Source organism: Colius striatus, chromosome 5, assembly GCF_028858725.1.
Source record: "Colius striatus isolate bColStr4 chromosome 5, bColStr4.1.hap1, whole genome shotgun sequence".
Lineage (NCBI taxonomy): Eukaryota > Metazoa > Chordata > Aves > Coliiformes > Coliidae > Colius > Colius striatus.
Window position 1 is genome coordinate 37,944,488 of NC_084763.1, and position 20,693 is coordinate 37,965,180.

Consider the following 20,693-nt stretch of genomic DNA (forward strand, 5'->3'; position numbering starts at 1 on the left):
ACAGGTGACCTTTCCATCAGCAAAGCTCTACCCAGTGCTTTTCTCCATCACTTTTGCCATAGCAAGCACCTGAGAACCCATTGCCCAGCTCTCGTGAGCAAATCAGTCCCTGCACATAGCGCAGGAAATGACTACGGATATGTGAGAGTAAAAAAAAAAGTTTTCTATTTTAGCAGATTTCTTCGCTGAGGACAGCCAGCCTTCAAATTGGACCACAAACACTGGTGATTTCCGTGGCTTCCCAAAAATACATACCAGCAGCTTCCTGTTACAGAAGGACACATTCCTGTTTCTAGCACAAATTCTGTCCTTTTATTATCTCCTGTAAAAGATGGAGGGGGAAGGAGGAAAAAAAAAAAAAAAAGAGAGGAAAACACCTTTTTCTGCTCTCATGCACTTCAAAGCAGCACCCCACTTCTCGTCCTACTAAGCTCCCCAGTCACAGCCTTCCAGTGTTGGCAGTTACCACAGAAATAATCAGGGCTCCTACCTCACACTGCACCACTCCCACTCCCTATCAGAACCAGCCTCTGCTGAAAATTCTACATCTTCACTGTCCATCTAAAAGCTATTGCCCTGGTAACCTCGCCATGCACAAACACCTCCTACTAAGCAATGAAAGTAAGAGTTTAGCAAAATGTCATTTCCCAAGGATGCTGGGAAATACTCATATTCCAGGTTTGTGTTATGCCCACAAGAGACTCTGGCAGCTCCTGTCTACACACAAAACTGCTGGAGGTTCCTTAGCCTGCAGGAAGTGCAGGTACAAATGTTGTCATTTAGAATAAAATGAGCTTTGATTTGACTGAGCTTAACTCAATTCTGCAGCTGAAGTGGCTCAACTTCATCACAGCCAAATGAATGTAGAGTATGAGTATCCATGTGATAGCTACATGCAAGGTTATTAAACCACTTTAAAAATTCATCTCAGTTCTTCCCTTTTCTCTTGGCTAGGAAGGGATTAAGTGAGTCTGAGCTCAAGGGAGACAACAGCAACATATTATCCAGCTGCAACTGTGCATCTAAATTGCAGAAAGCAAAGCAGGGGAAGAGAGGATGGAAAAGAGCATTTTTTCCCTGGATGTGAGTAAAGACAAAAAGGTGTCTCCTAGGAAGAAAGATACAGGTTGAAGGTTAAGAAAGCAGAAGAGTGCAGTCCCAACATTGAGAGCTGGAGCCACCAGCAGTCTCCTATTGATTTGAAATGGTATTTGCAGTATCAACCCACCCCAAAAAGGGCCATTCTTACCCCACAGAAGCTCAGCATCCAACACAAAACATGGTCTCCAAGCTGTGATGTTTTGCCACTACTTCAATATATGTGGCATCTCCCTCTGCAGTTTATCATCCTCAGGCTTCCAGGGAAAGCTGCATCTACTCATTCCTGCCTGAACACTTGGGTTTGGAGATGTAGGGACACACCACTGTAAAAAAAATAACAGGCCATAGTTGCCCCTGAAATATAGCTCAGCTGGAAAGCTACTCACACTAGCATTACTAAAATTGGGACTTTGTTTTTTCAAGCAGCAGGGAACAACATGTTGGGCTCAGAGTTTAACGAGCTAGAGTCAAGCGGAAAAAATCTCTCCTTTTTAAGAGTTGACCACATTAACTTTCAGCAAGTTTCCGGGAGTCCTGCCAGGGCACTGCAGTTTTGTATACTACGGAACTGTTAAAAATATTACTGTAAATGTTATTTTCAAAAAGCTTCAGAGGCCAGGGCTGAAGTAGTGTTAAAAACAACAGCAAAGCAAATGAGATTGTTTTAATGGTGAGAATACAAACGTATGCATGCTGATGGCTCAGTGAAACAGCCTGGAGGCATGGCAAAGCTGGATTCAAATGCACAGCGAGAGGGAAACCTATTAGAGGTTTCCTCAGATCATCTCAACCTCATCTTTATAGTTTTGTCTAGATAAAGTAGAACATTCTGCTTTGTGCACATCAAATTGCCCTGGAAGTGGGATCCATATATCAGTGCTACACAAAGAAGACCTGAGTTTTGGTGACACATCAGATATGTGAGACCTTACTCTCAGGGCACTTTCCACTCAAGTTACTCAAAGGATGTGCCACACAGGGGTAGTTAAAAATTTGCCATTTAAGACTATGCATCTATGCAGATGGGGCACTGAGGGACATGGTTTAGTTGTGGCCATGGCAGTGCTGAGTTAAGAGCTGGACTCAGTGATTTAAAGGTCTTTCCAACCTAAATGATTTCATGATTCTATGTTTAAGAGCATACAAATGGGGTGCACTTTTTGCAAACACACATGTAACCTGTCCAACTTTGCAGGCTTATCTCCCAAGCACGCTCAAGACAAACTTCATGAGCCAAGATAAGGAGGAAAAAAGTCAACCCAAACCTTTTCTGAGCATGCACTGACCAGGCTGCTAAGCAAGAAGTGACACCAATGCGTCAGAACAGCTCACATAAGGAGCAAGCCAGTGTTTTAGGAACTGCAGTGCACAAAACCCAACAAGCAATTCTATAGGAAGTCCAGTTTTCTTTTCCCCATTTCTGGATGACGCATCCCAAAACTACTTAAGAATCTTTTTCACAATGTACATTGCTAGGAAAAAAGAGCTGTGCTTAAGAGTCACTGTTCATGATGGAGGATACCTTCAGTCCAGGCAATGCAGCTGTATTCAACAGCTTCTTCTAAAGAAAAATCTCCTAAGCCATCCTGTTGATTACAGCACAATGTGTACATAGACTAAGAGCTTTATAACCTGCATAACTCCTGCTGTTAACTTCCATAACAGCCCTTTAAAACAGTCATTGAGACCTTAAAACCTCTCCCCCTCAACACTTCCTCTCTCACAAATGACTTTGTAAATGAAATGCTGCAGGCAGCACACTCCAATAAATTTGGGGTGGTTTTTTTAGTTAGCTTCTTTTCTTGCTCTACAGTAATATTCCTTTTACCAACTCCAGTGAAACAATCAGTAATTTATGCCAGCATACAAAACACTTTGATTTTGCATAGAAATCTCAAACTTCTGGAAACCCATAAAACAAGGAAGCAAAACAAAAGGATTAGAAGAGGAAGAAGTAGAAACCAAGAAGGAAGAATAGATACTGAAACCTTCCAGTGAAATATACCTTCAGAAAGCATCTGTGTCTGAGCAAAATCTTTTCTGGGAAAAGCAACTGGGAGAAATGCAGCAGCACAGCACCAGTCTGCTATCTGGCATCAGAAACAGGAGTTTCCAAGAACAAGGCTTTACACCAAATTGCTGCAAACCCAACATTGCACAATGAAGAATGTGGCCTGAGAGCTGGCACCTGCACCAGGACTGGGACACCCAGCTCTCCCCAAGGGTAATGGCAGGCAGGAACCAACCCTGTCTCTGTAGCTTTAAAGTATCAAAAGCATTACAACATTCTCAACAGGAGGGTCAACACTAAGTGACCAAGGTTCAGACTGGAAAGGAGGGAGGTTCAATCCATCCCCTAAGTGGGCAGGGGGACCTCACAGCAGGATCAGGGCTTTGAAGCCACTGTGCCATCTTCCACACTCATCTCACATTCTAACTGACTCACTTTCTCTCGCTTGCAACATCCTGCTGACACCATATAAGATAATGCTTCTACCTCCTGTGAGTTGTCCTACCAGCCTTTGTATACCACCATTTACCCTCAACTGGTCACAATCAATAGTGCCTCTCACAGCCATCCCACTGCACAGCTTCCTCTAACAAGCCGCAGCCTCCCCCTGCAGCCTGTCTTGATTTGATTGATCACAACATGACTTCCTGATTGACTGTGAAGCTGAGGGCTGAGGACTAATTGACCACTTTCTGCTTTCTCAGCAGCTACCTGGTTATTTTGCTCCTTCCTTGTAGGCAAGAAGTGTGAGCTCCACAGCACATGGGGAGATCAAGACCTGAGAATCAGCCCCAAAAAGCCACTGCAGAATTTGCAAGGTCCTTTTCTTGCTCATGCTACTTCTGCCATGCAATTCTGGATTCAGATTAGACCAGGGAGAGGAAGCAAAGCTCAGCAAGCATTCAGTGGCAAACAAAGATTAAAGACATGCTGTGGTTTTTGGACAGAAGGACAGAATTTCTGCACAGCCCCAGGACACTGCTGTCTCCACAAGCTGACTTGTGCTTGCCATTACTGGAGTGGTGATGGGGTTATGAAACAGAAACATGTGGGTCAGCTTTTGCAGAAGTTTTGTTCTCCTTGTCCTCTTGACTTGTAATATCTCATGAACTCAAGTAGGCTTGCCTTCATGTGTGACTGAACACAATAACAAATGAGCCATCAACAGTGCAGGAATGAAACTGGGCAGGACATGGCCATACACTCACACAACCTTCCAGGTCTGTGTAGCACATCCATTGCCTGAAGCTCCAAACACTCACAATTTCATAGGTCTACTCTATCTCTATGTCCACAGAGCTGTGGCTCTGCAGAGGCTGTGCACGGGCTGTGGCTTGCTCCGGTGCACACAAGGCAGCTTCTGGAGAAGGGAGAAGCAATTTTGAGTTAGAAAAACTGTGCACCCACAACTGTGCACCCAGTGCAAGGCAGCAGGTCACAGCTTCTACACTGACTCTTACATTCCTCAAGCCCAGTATAGGGAAGAAAAGATGAAGAAACTGAGGAAAAGGCAGATCTTCTCTCTAAATCCAGCTTAGAGCATTGCTGAGCAAAAGGCTGAGAACATAACAGTTCACCAAGGCCAAAAGCAGTCTGCAAGGGAGGCAGGGTGATGAGTAATTTTCTCTCCTAGAGCATCCGGCCAGTGCAGTCAGCGCAATGCCAAGTCATGGGTGGCAGCTGCTGGAGGCCTTTTTGGCCATTCTGGAGGAAGTCTGACCTGAAGACTTGCAAAAGAGAAGTCCATAACCCTTGAGAGACCATGGATCAAACCTGAACCGTCAAAGCTGATATACAACAGCTCTAAACTGGAAGACCAGTTGCTCAGCTGCTCCAAAATCAGGTCACTTATTAGACACAGTGAAGAAGCAGTCAACTACTTTTAGTGGAAAGCTCTGGAGAAATACACTTCAACTGTATTGATTCTCACAGCCCCACTACAATCAGAATTAATTTCAAGGATGGAAACAAACATATGCCTGAATATCAAAACAAAATACAGAAGCCTTTTCCATTCTTCTGCTGCATTTCAATGGAAACCAGAAGGCTGTCTGTAACTGCAAATACTTTTTATGTCTTTAGACCAAGTTCTCTCTAAATTTAATAAGGCAGATTTGCTCCCCACATATACTGTGCCCTGCTCCAACTCCCTCCTCCCTAGAAGATGTCTGGTTGAGGGAAAGGAGGCGAAACCCATCTCAGAGCTTGTTTAGAAGTGTTGGAAGTTTTCCTGGAAAACATCATCTGCGATACTGTCACTTCCACAGAACGTGCCAAGAGAAAGACCATCGGTGCCAGGGACATGGTCTGTACCATGAAACACCCAGCCCCTACCCTCCATGGATCTAGGGAATAACTTCTCCTGATTCAACAGAGCAATTGCTCAGCCAAGAGATGTCCCGTTAACACCTCCAGAAAACAACACAACATGCACCACAGCAGCAGGGAACAGATCCTTGTGCATCACAGCACAGCTCATTGGGCCCACACAGTGCACTACCAGCAAAACTATCACACTTGTGTCAGAGAAGGCTTGGTTGCTCACCCGCACCACAGATCAGTCAAGGTCTCTAATCCTAAATATTGATCTCACACTGGTGCTGATTAGGAAACACCTTTGGAGCCAATGGAGTGATCCTAAATGCAAAAGCCAGCACAGACTCAACTAGGGAAGGCAGTGCAGCACACGCCTGAACACAAATTCACTGCTCCCCGTCCCCTACCTGTGTTGAGCACATGCTCCTGTTCTCTGAATTAGTTAAGAACAGAAACTGTCTCACTATACAGAACACTCAGCAGCTTCAGTCTGGAAGATGACGAGTGCTCTGAGCTGCAAATGTAATCAGGGAGTGAGGAATGAAAAAAACAACCCACATGCATGAGGCCATGCTATGGTTACTGAGGAGTAACATACAAAGCAAGGTGGATGGTCCCAGCTCTGGCCTGAAACTCCAGCAGTGTTCTGTTTGTCATAGCAATAGAATTTCCACCTGCACCTTTCTGACACCTCCTCAGGGAGCCTCACACACCACTGTCACAGGTCATGGCCAACCAAGTCCAAGCCAGCTGCACAGATGTTTAGCTGGCTGACCTCTCCTTACCAAAAAGCTTATTTTCTTTTTTTTCTCCCCCTATTATTAATATTCAAGCCTACTCCATCATAAATATTAAATAAAATTAGCTTATTCTTAGAACACTAAAAAAAGATTAGTTGATGCCTGCACAACCCAGCAAGTCAACAGGAAGGCTACAAGCATGCAAAGAATGTCAAGTCTAGAGTTTCTGGCCCTTTTGCTACAAAATCCTATTTGCTGCAAGCAACGTGTGCACGTGCAAGTCGAGTCACATACATGTGGAGTCCCTCACCTGCACAGGCTGATTGCTACTCTTCCATAGCACCCTGAGTAAACTACTCCCATCTGCCCAATGGCCTATTAACAAATATACACCAGGGAGAAAAACTGCATGCCAGCAGGGAGGTGGATGGGATGATCTAATAGGACCTTTTCCATCTCTTAACTTTTATGCTTAGTCACAAGATAAATATCTCCCACGTTGTAAAGAAACACACTGGCTCTGCTCAGCTGCTTATGTTGGGAGAGTGTTGCCCTCTGAAGACATTTCGTTTTCCAGCTGTTATTTCACACACACTAAAAGGACTTACCCCTGGAGAATTAAGCAAAGGAGGACTTCCATTTGCCTGGCTTTTAGCTTCAGTAAGCTGAGGCACACAAGCAAGTCCCGTAATTCCTGTCCCAGCAGCCACAAGCAGCGCAGGAATCTCATGTCTGCATTGTTAGAGTACTTGCGCTTTTCTCAGCACTCAAGCCTGATTCTGTCCAATGTGGAGAGGCAATCAATTTACTACTGCAGAAAGCAGGTTGGCAAAAGAACAGACAGCAAATATCCCTTCCTTCAGCCAGGTCAAGCTTGCTGCAACAGACTGTCAGAAAACAGCTCAAAAAAAACCTCAACCACCCCAAAAAAGGAAATGCAAGGAACCAAGGGGTTTGGGGAAAAGTGAATACAACGCACCTTAGATAGTACAGAAGAGTATAGTTGAAGTTGGAAAGACTGTTAAAGCTCATCTACTCTAATCCCCCTGCAATGGGCAGGGATACTTCCAACTAGATTAGGTTGCCTCAGAACTTCATCCAACCTGGCCTTGAATGCTTCCAGGATGTGGCATCTACAGTCTCTCTGGGCAACCTGTTCCAGTGCTTCATCACCCTCATCATGGAAAGATTCTTCCTTATATCCATTCTGAATCTCTTCTCTTTTAGTTGAAAATCATTACCCCTTGTCCTGTTGCAATAGGCCTACTAAGAAGTCCATCTCCATCTTTCTTACTAGCCCCCTTAAGTATTGAAAGCTAACAAGGCAATTTGCATTGGCTTTGATGCATCTCTTAGTTTTAAAATGCAAAAGAAGCAAAGCTACACAGAGAGAGATGCAGCAGTTGCATTACTTTAGCATCTCCAAAGTGTGTGCATGGCACTAATATGCAAGGTTTCTACAAGATACTACTATCCTCAGGTACAATCCAAAATGCAGTTGAGAGCCTGGGATCACAGAACTGCAAATTTCACCATGAAAAGGGAAAATACTTTTCACTATAGAAATGGTAAAAATACCCACACACCGTAAAAACCACAAAAGCCACACAGTCCAGATCTCTTGCAACAAGACAGACACCAAGAGATGTGGAAGCAGCACTGGAAAGGAAGTCAGGAGCAGGTTTTCCTTCATTTTCTGGTTCAGCTGCTGGACCACGTGATGACCCTAAGCATTGCCAATTCTCATAGGATTCAGTGTTTTTCCTAAGTACCCAGGACTGATGGTTACATCAGAATCCACACTTCCTCTTTTTTTCTTAAAAAGTACTTGTAGATGTCAAAAATCGAAGAAGGAATTGCAAGTCATGAAGTTTGAAAATGCTCAAACAAAAAAGAAACAAGTATTTTTAAAAGAAATTACTATTTTAAACATATTTATTTTTGAGAGGAAATAATATGACCCAGGATTCTTTCCCCCCAATATTATACACTGGAAACCTTAAACTGAGCTGGGAATGACTTAATCTGGGGAGGTTTCCAACATCCCCATCTATAAGTTACAGATAAGAAAATACAGCTTGCATAGCAACACCTTGATGCTGGCCTCCCTAACCAAAGGGCATTATGCAATGGGGTACGATATGAAGGCACAGCAGTTAAAAATAAATACATACATAGCAGAACAACTTTTGCTTCCACTTATTTTATCCAGCATCAAGTAGTGTAATGCCCTTAAGTCAGCTATTGCCAGGTCATCTGCTGGCATCCTCTGCTCACCAAAACTACTGAATTTAAAGCCACTGGTGGGTCTTGCCCAGCAGAAATATCTTTTGTTAATAACTAGTCTGTAAATAAGGACTTGACGCTCTGAAGAAGCCTTTGTTAGCTCTTACAGAGGTCATCCCATGCTGCTGCTGAGTTCTGGGACAGTGCTTCAGCCCTCTGCACGCTGCAGTTAGCCACCACATTAAAAGTAATAAACTTCAGCCCCACATCCAATTACCCATAAGCATCACAAAGAGGAGGAGATTAGACATCCCATTCATTTCTCTTTTTTTTTTGCTTGGAAGAAAACTATTAAGATCTGGAAGACTTGGTTCTAGAGTGTGCTATGCAGTATGCTTGAATACATTATATCTGTGCAACAAAGGGGAAACACTACATTTGCAATCAGTGGTCTTTATCCACTCTGCCCAAAGCTAAAATGCAGAGAAGTTGACTGGAGGAGGAAAACAGGCAGGACCTGAGACCATGTCACACAGCAGCTTCTGCTGCAGGGTGCTCGCACAGGCAGCAACCCCCAACGCAAGCCCAGGGTAGGGTCCCATCACCTCAGCTCGAGCTTGCTCCTTGAGCAAGGAAGGTTGGCTTTTCATCAGCTGTGCAGCCAGAGATGATAGCAAGTCAGCAGTTCCTGCCTCGAACAACATGCACACGAGCAGAAAAAGGAAGCCTCACTTTTCTTGCTGGAAAACGTTGCTGGATTTCTGTATTATCTCATCTTTGAGATTAGGAGGAAGTGAGCACAAACCTGTTCAGTCACATTGTTCCCGCTCACCCCTGGCCAAGAGCCAGGCCATTAGTTTCTGTGTTCCTGCTGTTCCCAGGATCTGCTGCCCCTCTGCAGCCCTTGAGCAGCTCTAACCCATTCCCACAGCACACACTTCTGCCTGCCACAGCTGCAGAACTGAAGCCTAGCCAAGCATTGGCAGAGAAAATGCACATGACAAGAGGTCAGTCCCCATCTATTAAAAACTCCTGAACTCAGCTAACATTGCTGCACACAGTGTTTAACAAGCCTAACCCTCATTTCTTCCACCACCTGCAAGGCACGGGCACGTTAAATCCACCACTCCACATACCTCCCTGTTGAAACATTTGCTGTCTGTCTGCTGAGGATTTCCCCTCCCTTCTCTCTCCGGCTCTTAGGTGCCTGCAAAGGGTGGCTATGCTTGGGAAAGACACTGCAGAAGCTGCCAAAATCCAGTTGCTGAGGTGATAAAACCCTTGGGGACCTCCTGCTAGCCGAAGTGCTCACACAGCTATCACGCCTCTGGTGCCCCTCCAGTTCACACTAATCTTGCTGCAATTGGTTCTCAGGGATGTGAGTGCACAGACTCTTTAGACTACATAGGGAAGATGAGACTCATACAATGGTAGGGGTTGGAAGGGACCTCTAGAGATCATTTGGTCTAAAGTGAATCAAAGGTCTAAACTGAAATAAATCAATCTAATTTTTTTAAAACTAAAAAAGCAGTCTGATCAAACACTAAAAACACCTCTTGCTAATACTCTGCCTTGCTGCACCACTATAGAATCCGAGTCCTCTATCTCAGCAAACGTTACCAATGAAAAGAATTAATGCAAGTATGGTTTTATTTGCAGAATTTTTTCTGCATCTCCTTCTTCCCTGGAAGGATTTGCTTTAAAACAAAAACACCACCCATAAAGTTTCTATGTTTGCTTATTTAAGAGGAAAACACAGCAGATGGCTGTAATGTTATTAGTACTTTTCCTCTTTTTACAACAAAGCACAACTAAACAAGACATGCTCTGAAAACTAAACAGAAATTACAGGTCTTTCCCCCCCCCCCCCCCACCTTTTTTTTTTTTTCAAACGAAGCATTATATTAGGCAAGCTCAAAAACACAGATCACACACACAAAGAAAGGAGTTTGGAAATCCCCCCTTCCTCCACCCCCACTAGTTTTTGCTAAGGAAACCAGATACCCAAATCCAGCCAAAAAATGATCTCAGCCATTCTTAAGAGAGTCTACAGTGCATTTTCATGAGTCATGGAAAGCAACAACTCGTTGCTTTGGTAATGCTAGGTAAGCAACTGGTCATCCATCCACAACCAGACTTCCAGCAGTAAGTCAGAGAGCAGACCATCTCTTGACAGATTACATCAGAGACAGACCCAAAATAGAGTCTTGTGGCACGTTTACCTTGCAAGACATTTTACAGGACATGCAAAGTGTGGCCTATAAAAGCATTTAGCAAAGCACTCAGCAGCCAGGATCACAGAATGGTAGGGGTTGGAAGGGATCTTTAGAGATCATCTAGTCCAACCTCCCTGCCAAAGCAGGTCCACCTAGATCAGGTCACATGAACAAATGAAAAAAAATCAGGAACTTGTGTTTTAGATCTCCATGGTTCTGACACCAGGGTGTTTCTCAGTGCTCCAGCTCTCAGAGCAGGCAGAGATGCCCATTATGGGCAGCCAATGGAGAACAAACCAAGAGATGGAGGTGGGAATTAGTGAGAGGTGGCAAGTGCTTTACCCATGCTTTTAGCACAAGCCAGGGCTGATAGCAACTCTGCTGCCTGCCAGCCCAAAAACAACACTGGGACAAGCAAGCTTGTAGAGTAAGAATTGCAGGACGCTTCATCCAGCAGACCTCTTCCAACCATTCCAGCACATACATACAGAACTCAATGCACACAAGTGCCTGATTAAGCCATCAGTCCCTCACCCAATTGCTTGCTTGCTCTTATCATTTCTCAAGAACTGCAAGCTAATAACCAGAATAGTGCCAGCCTGCAGTTAAGCAGAACACTGCTGTGTTTACCACCGCCTCAAGACTCATGCAATAAACATACATGCAATTTATCCAAGCACTGCAAAGTGAAAAGCAGTCTCAAAATACATATTAGGTATATTTTCACAGCCATCCTCTTTGGGTGAGGGAGACTACTGTAGGTGTACCACTCGGAGCCCTGGAAATGGTCATGTTTCATAATGAAGTCTAGAGCCCTTCAACTATACCTATCCAAGGCATGCATTTATCAAAACACAAGACTGAGGTTTTGGAAATCCAGTCTAAGCTAGATCAGAGAGGTGGGAGGTTCCCCTTTTGCAGTAAAGGGGACCCTTTCCCACCCATCCCACGTTCTTACATGAACAGTCCCCATCTTTATCCCTCTTGGTGAGTCCCACAGCAAACACACATGCTCTGCTGCCCAAGAAGCTCCCTTTGAGGTGAGACACCAAACCACATCAACCTGGCAATGCACCCTACAAAAGGCAAATTGGCTTCCTGTGTAATGATAAACTGAGTACTGGAAGTCTTACTCCAAGTCCTCCAGAGCTTTGGAACTCTGTGGTGGTCCAGCACTTTGTGCCACACCACCTCCCTGGGACAGCCACACTGTCTTCCTGAAAGGGAGGTTCTGCACAGGATTTCCTGGACACAGATCAAGACTGGAAGTAGCTTGTCCCTGGGTTTCCCTCCAGGATGAAGTCCAGTTACAATGTTCAGTGCATCTTGTGCTGGGTACAAAACCTGATTGTTTGGCTTCACCTCCTATAACATAAATTGCAAACAAAAACCACACATCCTTACCTCCAACAGCCCCATCCTGAAGCTGATGGGGCATACACCAGATACTAGTCACACTAGCAATGGTGTAGGTAAAGCTGCAATGAGTAAATATTGTCTTTCTCTTTCTTGAGTCATTAGTCAGGTAACACAGTAACACAACATAGAACACACCTTGAACATCGCAGTATCTTGGGGACAGCATTATAGACAGCCTCAGTAAGCATTCCAATCCCCTAAAAAGGGGGATACCTGCAAGGACAGGTATGGTTCCTCATATCCTTGACACTCACAAGATCATAAAGCCAAGCAAGTCTTCAGACACAGAAAACAACACAGCTGCCCATTCATCAGAGTCACTTGTGACTCAAGTCAACCTTCAGGAGCATTTCCTACTCCTCAGAGAACACAGCCAAAAGTGACCGTTATCAACAAGAAGGGGAGCAAGCAGATATCAGCCCAGGCCACCAGTGAAGCGGAGGCTCCCAGCCAGCAAAGCCAGCATGATATCCCATCAGCAAACCAAGGACAGGGAGCAGGAGAGAGCATCAGGCTATGTGGTCCCACATCCAGGCATCCTTCATGTTCCCCTCCTAGCCCCACAGGAGAGAGCATCAGGCTGTGTGGTCCCACATCCAGGCATCCTTTATGTTCCCCTCCTAGCCCCAACATCTAGAAGGCTGCAGCAAGAGACATCAGCAGGGCTTCCCCTGACTGCCACTATCTGAGGAGTATCTCCTGGAATTAAACAGGAGCCAAGTGCAGTTTTCCATTGAAAACTCAAGAAAGCAACATGACAGGACTTGCCCCATTCCAAGGCAGTGCAATCAGGTGCCACCCTTCAAAAAGGAATACAAAGCGAGCACCTTTCCCTACCATCTTCCCTTTGGCAAAACACACAATAGCTCAGGAGCAGCTCAAATCCTGCTGCTGGGTTTACCCCAGGCAGCAAAAACGTTCAGAACCAGACCTTGAACCTTTAAATAAAACCAATGATGCAATAAGCTAAGCACAGCTTAACAGTCTCTGTTTATCTCTTTTACTAGCCACCAGCACCATCCAAAGAGAAATAACTGAAATATCTTGCATATTTCTTTAATGACTCTTGTTACTCTGCTAGCATCAACACTGAGGGACTAAGACCAAGGAGCAGCAAATACATTCCACTGGTTTATTAACCCAGTGCTCAGGTTTCCTAAAAGCTGCTCTCCAAGCGGGAAGACAGAAGGAGAATTGCAGAGGCATCAAATGCTGTATTTTTGTGCTGAAAGGCAAACAGGCCTGTGGTAGGTTGACCATGGCTGGATGCCAGGTGCCCACCAAAGCTGCTCTATTCACTCCTCCTCCTCAGCTGCACAAGGGAGAGGAGATGTAATGAAAGGCTCAAGATAATGACTTGGAGGTCACTCAGCAACTACCATCACATGCAAAATGGACTCAACTCGGTAATTTATTTAAGTGATAAAGTGAAGCTAATTTCCCCAATAAAATCAGAGTAGGATAATGTGAAATAAAAACGAAATCTTAAAACACCTTGCCCCACTCCTCCCGTCTCCACAGGCTTAAGTTCACACCCGATTTTCTCCACCTCTTACATCCCAGCAGCACAGAGGGACAAGGAATGGGGGTTACAGTCAGTTTGTTACACCTTGTCTCTGACACTCACACTCTCACTCTGTTCCAGCATGGTGTCCCTCCCACAGCAGATAGTGCTTCATCAATGCGAGTCCTTCCCACGGGCCTGCAGTTCTTCATACACTGCTCCAGCATGAGTCCCTTCCACAGGGTGCAGTCCTTCAGGAACAAACTGCTCCAGCTGTGACCCATGGGACCACAAGTCCTGCCAGAAAACCTGCTCCATATGGGTTACTCTTTGAACAAGTCCTCCCAAGAGACTGCTCCAGCACAGCCTCCTTTGGGCACCCATCCACTGGCAGAGGGCCTACCCTTGGCTCCAGGTGGATCTCTGCTCCCCCATGGCCTCCATGGCTGCAGGGGCAGGCCTTCACCATGGGCTGCACCATTGGCTGCAGGAATCTCTGCTCCAGTACCTGGAGCACCTCTTCCACTCCTTCACTTGGCCTTAGTGTCTGCAGGGTTCTTCTCTCAAATATTCCCACTCCTGTCTCCAGCTGAAGTTGCTGGGTTTTGTTTGGCTGCCCCTGCATCCCCTTTTTAAAATGTGCTGCTCCTGTCACTGCTGGGCCCAGCCTTGGCCAGCAGCAGGTCCATCTTGTAGCCGTCTGGCCTTGACTCTGTCAGACACGGGAAGCTCCTAGCAGCTTCTCTCAGAAGCCTCCCCTGCACCCTCCTCACTACCAAAACCTGGCCACACAAACCCACTTACAGGGCTTGCATCAGCAAGGAAAGCTTTCCACTTTCCAGGAGCTTGGCCCAGCCTGATACCTTTGCTGAATAAAGATCAACTTCAAAAGCACTTCTAAAGCAACCACATTATTTCTGCTGCAGACATCAAACTGAGTTATCAACCTGTCAACATCATCAGGTGAAAGGAAGAGGATATTTAAAACAGGATTTCTGTGCACAAACACACAACTTGCCCTCAGTCCCCTTCACCACCAGCTGTAAGAGACCTCTCCCTATACTTTATCCTCAAGCCATTTTCCTTCACCAAGACTTCCTTATCACAGCACTAGGGCTGTCCCATGTAGGGGATGCCCCAACCCTTTAATCTGGAACAGAACCGAGATGTCCTAGTTCAAGGGCTGGCAAGAGCTCTTATAATGGAGGGCACTGTATTATTGCCAGTTTGCAACTAGACTATGATGATCTCACCTCTGCTCAACCACAAAACCCCAAAGAGGTTGTTGAACAAAAGCAGTAAGCAACCCAAGTAATCCTCATCACAACGGACTTCCATGTACACATAGAGAACAATAGTTCAGTTGGCAATGATCACCTAAGTCCAATCATCAGACCACTTCAGGACTGAAGGACAAGGATAATCTCAACAAGGACAGACCTCAACAGATATCCAAAAGAAGCAACATCTTCCTTTGAACTTCAACACATGGTTCAGTTTTGCACATGATGTTTGGGCTAACAACTATTCTTTGCAAAATTTTCAGTCGTCCCTTGGGGATATGTGGGCAAGAAACATTTACACATGGAAAAGACAAACACAATCACTCCAGGACAGTCCTAGTAGTGCAGGAGCACTCAAAGCACTATAGAGGCCACAAACATGCTTCAGCAGTGCCGGCTTTAAGATATGTCTACCTCCTTTGCAAATGCTTATCTTGAACTATTTTCCCACAGCAATTTAACAGTCTTTTTTCCTCTGAATCATCTAGCTATCAATCAGATGATCTTTTGTTATTTAGCACACTAACTCCTGGCCACAGCAGGTTTGCAGACTGTCTCTAATCTACCCATCTAGAGCTATTTTTTCAAGCAATTTGGTGTTTAATCACTACCTGAACACTCAATCCATCTTCCTACACCCTTCAAGGACCTGGCTTGTGCACATGCTGTTTACACAGCAGCCCACGCAACAGCTTGGCCAGCTCCTTCCAGGATCTGGTCTGTGCTGCTGGGCATGGCACACAGCACATATTGCCAACCGGACTTTGGCCCACGCAGCTTCTATGGTGCCCAGCCAAACCCTGGCTCAGCTGCACCCTGGGCTTCATTGCTGTTATGGTTTGTTCTCCCTGGGTTGCCCCAGATCATAGAATCATGGAATTCTTTTCACTTGAAAAGATCTTTAAGATTATTGAGTCCAACCCCTCCCCTCACACTGCCAAGCCCACCACTAACCCATGGCCCTCAGCACCCCAGCTACATGGCTTTGCAATAGCTCCAGGGATGGGGACTCCACCACCTCCCTGGGCAGCCTGGGACAGTGTCTGACAACCCTCCCAGGGAAAAAGAAGTTCTTTCTAATTTCCAATGTAAACCTCCCCTGGCACAACTTGAGGCCTACCATCTCACACAGTAGACAGTATAAAATTAGGGGAGCTTTCACAGAAGTGAAGAACCCATTTGGGAGATGAATGCCCATCTTTAGTAGGGGGTACAGGTGTATCTTTCACTCTTGACTTCTAAAAGAAAGTCCAGATTAAATCCTTTGAGCAGCCTTTGCAGATGTCCCAAGCGCTCTGGGAATCGAAGCAAGCACCTGAGACCAGACACAGCCATGACATGCAATAGCATGTCCCCTCCCCAGGTCACAAAGATGAGGAAGCAGAGGGAAGAGCTGGGAGCAGCCACAGGGCTTGACCATAAGCTCACACATCCCCAGCTTGCTGAACACTTCCACTGCAACTGCTGCGGCACTGGGTGAGTCAGCTTTGGGCCAAGTTCCTCCACAGTCCCCACGCTGATGCACGGTCCACCACCCCAGCCTCAGCTTGATCCCAAAGGGAAGCTCCTAGAGCAAGAGCCCCAGAGCTGAAACCCAGCAGGGAGCCATGTACTTCAAAGCCTGCAGCCCTAAAACTCTCCACCAGCCCCGTTACAGTGTCTTCTCTTGCTCTCTCCTCCCACATAATCAGTCTCTGCAGTGAATAGCCTTGAAGAGTATCTATTTTTTAAAGACATTTTGGTTTTTTCTCTCTTGCACCACTACAGATGAGCCAGGACAGACTGATTTGGTTATACATCAGTTCCATTTTAGTGACTAATGGGAAGATTATGTGGCCAGATCAGAACCGCAGGGACAGACAGAAAACAAACATGCCCACATACCCATGTTCACATGTGCTCACACACATCTTCACGGACAGAAAAGCACTCGTCCATCTCATGCTCACCACAGCATTCACCACATCAGACAAAGAATCATACCGCACAAGGTACAGGGCAAGCCCATGGAGACAGTGTGTTTCAGGCACAGTGAAATGACATTCACCACCTCTGCATCTCACATAGCACCTGGAAAGGGAAAAAAAACGTGCCAGCAAGAAATGTGGTTCTGACCTGGTGCAGATGGCTGTATGCATGGACAGGGAACTGCTCACTGGAGGGACTCACCAAAAACTGGTTTCGCACTTTTCCTTGTGGAGTTTAAATAGGAAAATAACTAAAGCCTGGGGACTGAGGGTGAACCCACCAGGGTCCAGGATCAGTGGGCCATTTACAGCTTTTCTAAAAAGTATCCAAGGAAATAAAAAAAGAAAGTTGAATTCCATATTCCACTTCTTATGGCTCTGTAATGCAATTTCCATCTCCCTAGTGCACAGCTGACATTCTGCACATTTCTGTGCACACTATGCCTGGCCTCTAGAGAAGGTAGTGGAAGAGCCTGAGCCCAGCAGCCTCCTGCTGCTGTCAGGCATCAGTGAGCCCCAGCCTCATTGCCCGCAGCTCCTCGCTGTGCAGCTGGGCTGCAAGGGGCTCAGCCACCTCTTGAGAAAGGGTGGCATGTGGGATGTGCATCTCTCTCGTGCTAGATCTCAAAGATAAAAGAATCCAGAGATTTGTAAAGAGAAGATGTCTCTTTAGACCAGATGAACTGTACAGACTGATTTTTATCTGAATATCTCTTTTCCTTTGGGGTTTTTTTGCCCTTTTCTTTCAGACAAGCTCCTCAATTAGGTAAGCACTGAGTAATCATTCCCTCCTAATTCTCAGCTCTGAGGTTTGCTGTTTGATTGTGTAGAGAGGCTTGTATGCTCCAAAGCCTGTCTGCATTCAGAGAGCGGTCTAATAAAAGATACCCCTTCTAACAGCAAACCCTGACTCACTTCCCTGTAGCCTCAACCAGTAGGTCTCTGACAGCAGGGCCAGATCAACCAGGAGAGAAAATCCTGCCAGCTTTTACACTGCTCCCTACGTCCATCTCGGGAGAGCAGGGCTGGAAGCATATCACCTTCCATATCGCAGGAGCACACTCTACCCACACTACTCTGCTGAAGAGCCAGACACATTGTGCAATCTTTGCTGCCACCTTCCCAATGGGAAAATTAAGGAAACACATCACGTTCAAGCTGCACATGAACGCCACAAAGCATCATTAAGCAACAGTAACATTTCAGAAGACATGTAGAGAAGACTACGCTTCTCTGGCTGTTGTAGTCACAGGCTCTTCATTATGTTGTCTGGCATTTCATTCAGGAGGGAGAGACTGCATCTCTCTGCACGTGCAGGCTTCCCTCACAGGCTCTAAGAGCCTCCAAAAAAAGAAACACATCACCCATCAGCACACATTGACAGGACAGAGCTGTAGGTTTCTGATGGAGATTGAAGACCCAGGAAAAAAATGCAGTACCAAAACTCGTTTAGAGGAGGAAGGTATAAAAGGGCCTTTAAATCCACATCCCACCAGGCTGGCAGCCCACCCAGCATCCTGCCTCCAACAGAGGTGCTTTTACAAGCTGTAAAACCTTCCTAGGGCAAAGGCCGTGCCCAGCTGTGGTGGTATGCTTTGAACCTGCAAGAGCCTTGAAAAACCTTGAACCACTTTTGTAAGTACTGTCAAATGAGAGGTTCTGGAAACCGGAGCATTGGATGCAGGTATCACAAGACACAGGTAGCCATAGTCAAGCCCCCAAGCACAGCTTATCTCCCACATGTCACAGAAGGAGCTCCAGGCACAAATCCTGCACCAAGCTATATCAAACTGGAACTCAAAATAAGTTCATGCCGAACTGGAAATAAGTTCACAAGGCAACACAGAAGAAAATTCTCCCAAACCACTCACACAACAAAGCAAAGAGCTTGACCCTGGAAATACCTGGGATCACTTAAAAGCCGCACAAATCTCAAGCCAGTCCCGTGTTTTGAGGCTGTGCATCGGCAACACATATGGACACTGCACACACCAAGAGTTTATCTACTTCGAAAAACCAGTGCTGGTACAAGGGTTTAAAAGGAGGGTAAAAGCAGCAACAGGGGGGAAGCCGCTCTCTGAGTTGTGTCAGGGCCAGTGAGAGACACACTTGGCCACCGCACACAACCTGGGGAGTCTGCCGGTGCACACGCACTCACACTGGCACATGCTCCCACCTCCGCTCCTCTCCCTGTACAGCCACGGAGGGCTGAGCCACGGCACAGTTCCCCATGACATCCACTCACTCCATCCAACTTCACGGCTCAGCTAGGGACGATCACTCATGCCACACGTGTACCAGCTTCCCTCACCCACGAGGGTCCATGCTCAATGCAGAGCCTTCCTCACCACTGCTCATCCCATCCTCACCACTCGGGACAGACTGTACAGTGAGGATTTTGCTCATGGTGAGGCTAGAGAGTGAGGACTGTTTAAGCATTCCCGGAGCTCCCTGGCATGGGCATGCCACTTTCCATCGAGGCAGGACCCAGCAACATACCCGCCGGCTCAACACCTTAATGCACCCCGGGATCAGGACCGTCTGTGCGAGGGTCTGTGCCAGGCAGCGACGGCAGGGCCAGGCTCCCAGGCCGACTCATAGCACCGGGCAACAACCTGGGAAAAATAGTCACCGAGTACGCTAATGCGAGGAGGTAAATCCCCGCACGGGAGCCAGCGCCAGCCGTGCCCTGCACCCACGGCCCTCCATGGCTCGCTTTCGGGGAGCAGCTCCAAACCCTTGCTCGCCTCTCTCGGCTTCTCAAAACCCGCCGAGCTACTTGTCCAGAGGCTCAAGCTCCCACTTGCAAAAGTAGAAGTGAAGAAAAGGAAAAGACACGGAAGCCAGAAGCGGCTGCAAAACTCTCCGTCACCTCCCGGGAAAAAGATAATCACAAAAGAGTGAAGCAAACGCGCACCCAGCAGCCCGGAGCGCGCGCGGAGACCTACCGCGCGCGGAGCGCCCAGTGCCCGGGGTGGGGGGCGCGGAGAGACTTAGCGGCCCAGAGGCGTGGCTACCCGCGGAGGGACATGCTCGGCGGCTGGGGGCACGGCGACGCCGAAGCCCGGGCGAGCTTCGTTCAGCACGGCACAGCTCGCGTCGTTTGGGTCGCGCTGGGCTCGGAACGGCGGCGGCAGCGGGATGGGGGACGGCCCGGGGCGGCGCACAAAAGCGGGAGGAAGCGGTGACGCGCGGCGCCGCCGCTGCCAATCAGACGGCGCCGGGGGGGCGCCGGAGGGCGGGGCCGGGGCCGGCCTCGGCACCGACGGACGGATGGAGCGGGTCGGCCCGGGCCGGCCGCGCCACGCCGCTGGGGGGCGTCCCCGCGGCGTAGGGGCGGGATGCAGCCCACACCCGGCGCCCGCGCTGATGCCCAGGCTCGCAGCCTCGATCGGCCTCGGAGGGCTCCCCATGCCCCGCAGCTCGGATCAGCCCCGGTTACACACCATGGGACCTCCTCACCTTTGCTTTGTAAGAGGATGGAGTTGGATCTTTTGCACCTCAGATGAGGGGTTTGGAGAGTTTCTGAAATGGGGGCTGGGACCGAGCTGTCCCACTTAGGGTTAATGTGGAAAAGCAGGAGAGGATTAAAAAGTGTTGAAACCTCCTGACTCCAGGAGTGGGGCTTCAGGAGCTGAAACCTTAGAGAAGCTAGTGAAAGAAGCATTTCTGCAGCACCTAGTTTTCTCCATGAGGCCAAGACATGAAGATGGGGTGAAGGGATCACTCTCATGATAACTCGGTTTGGTTTTGCCTCTTTTGGGGGCAACTGAAGCAAAAGCAAGCCTCCCAAAGGAGGCTCACAGTTCCTCCCAAGCTCTGCCTCATGATCACAGCTTTGACTCCAGGACAGCTCAGGGCTCCTTGTGCAGCTCCAGTGAGAGTTAGAGCAGCCTCTGGGCTGCTCAGA

The 20,693-nt window shown here is 47.3% G+C and overlaps 1 protein-coding gene across 3 annotated transcripts in view; it reads right to left on the minus strand.

The window, feature by feature from the left end:
- LOC104550852 (mitogen-activated protein kinase kinase kinase 3) overlaps positions 1 to 19,910 on the minus strand; it is an 82,638-nt gene extending 62,728 nt beyond the window's left edge. For 2 of the 3 annotated variants that reach the window (XM_061997235.1, XM_061997233.1), the window contains exon 1: positions 19,732 to 19,910. The gene's annotated coding sequence lies outside the window, so the exon portion shown is untranslated. Of the gene's footprint in view, positions 1 to 1,249; positions 1,334 to 19,731 lie in introns of those variants that run through there. The other variant, XM_061997234.1, reaches the window with a different exon arrangement.
- Between the last annotated feature and the right edge of the window lie 783 nt (positions 19,911 to 20,693).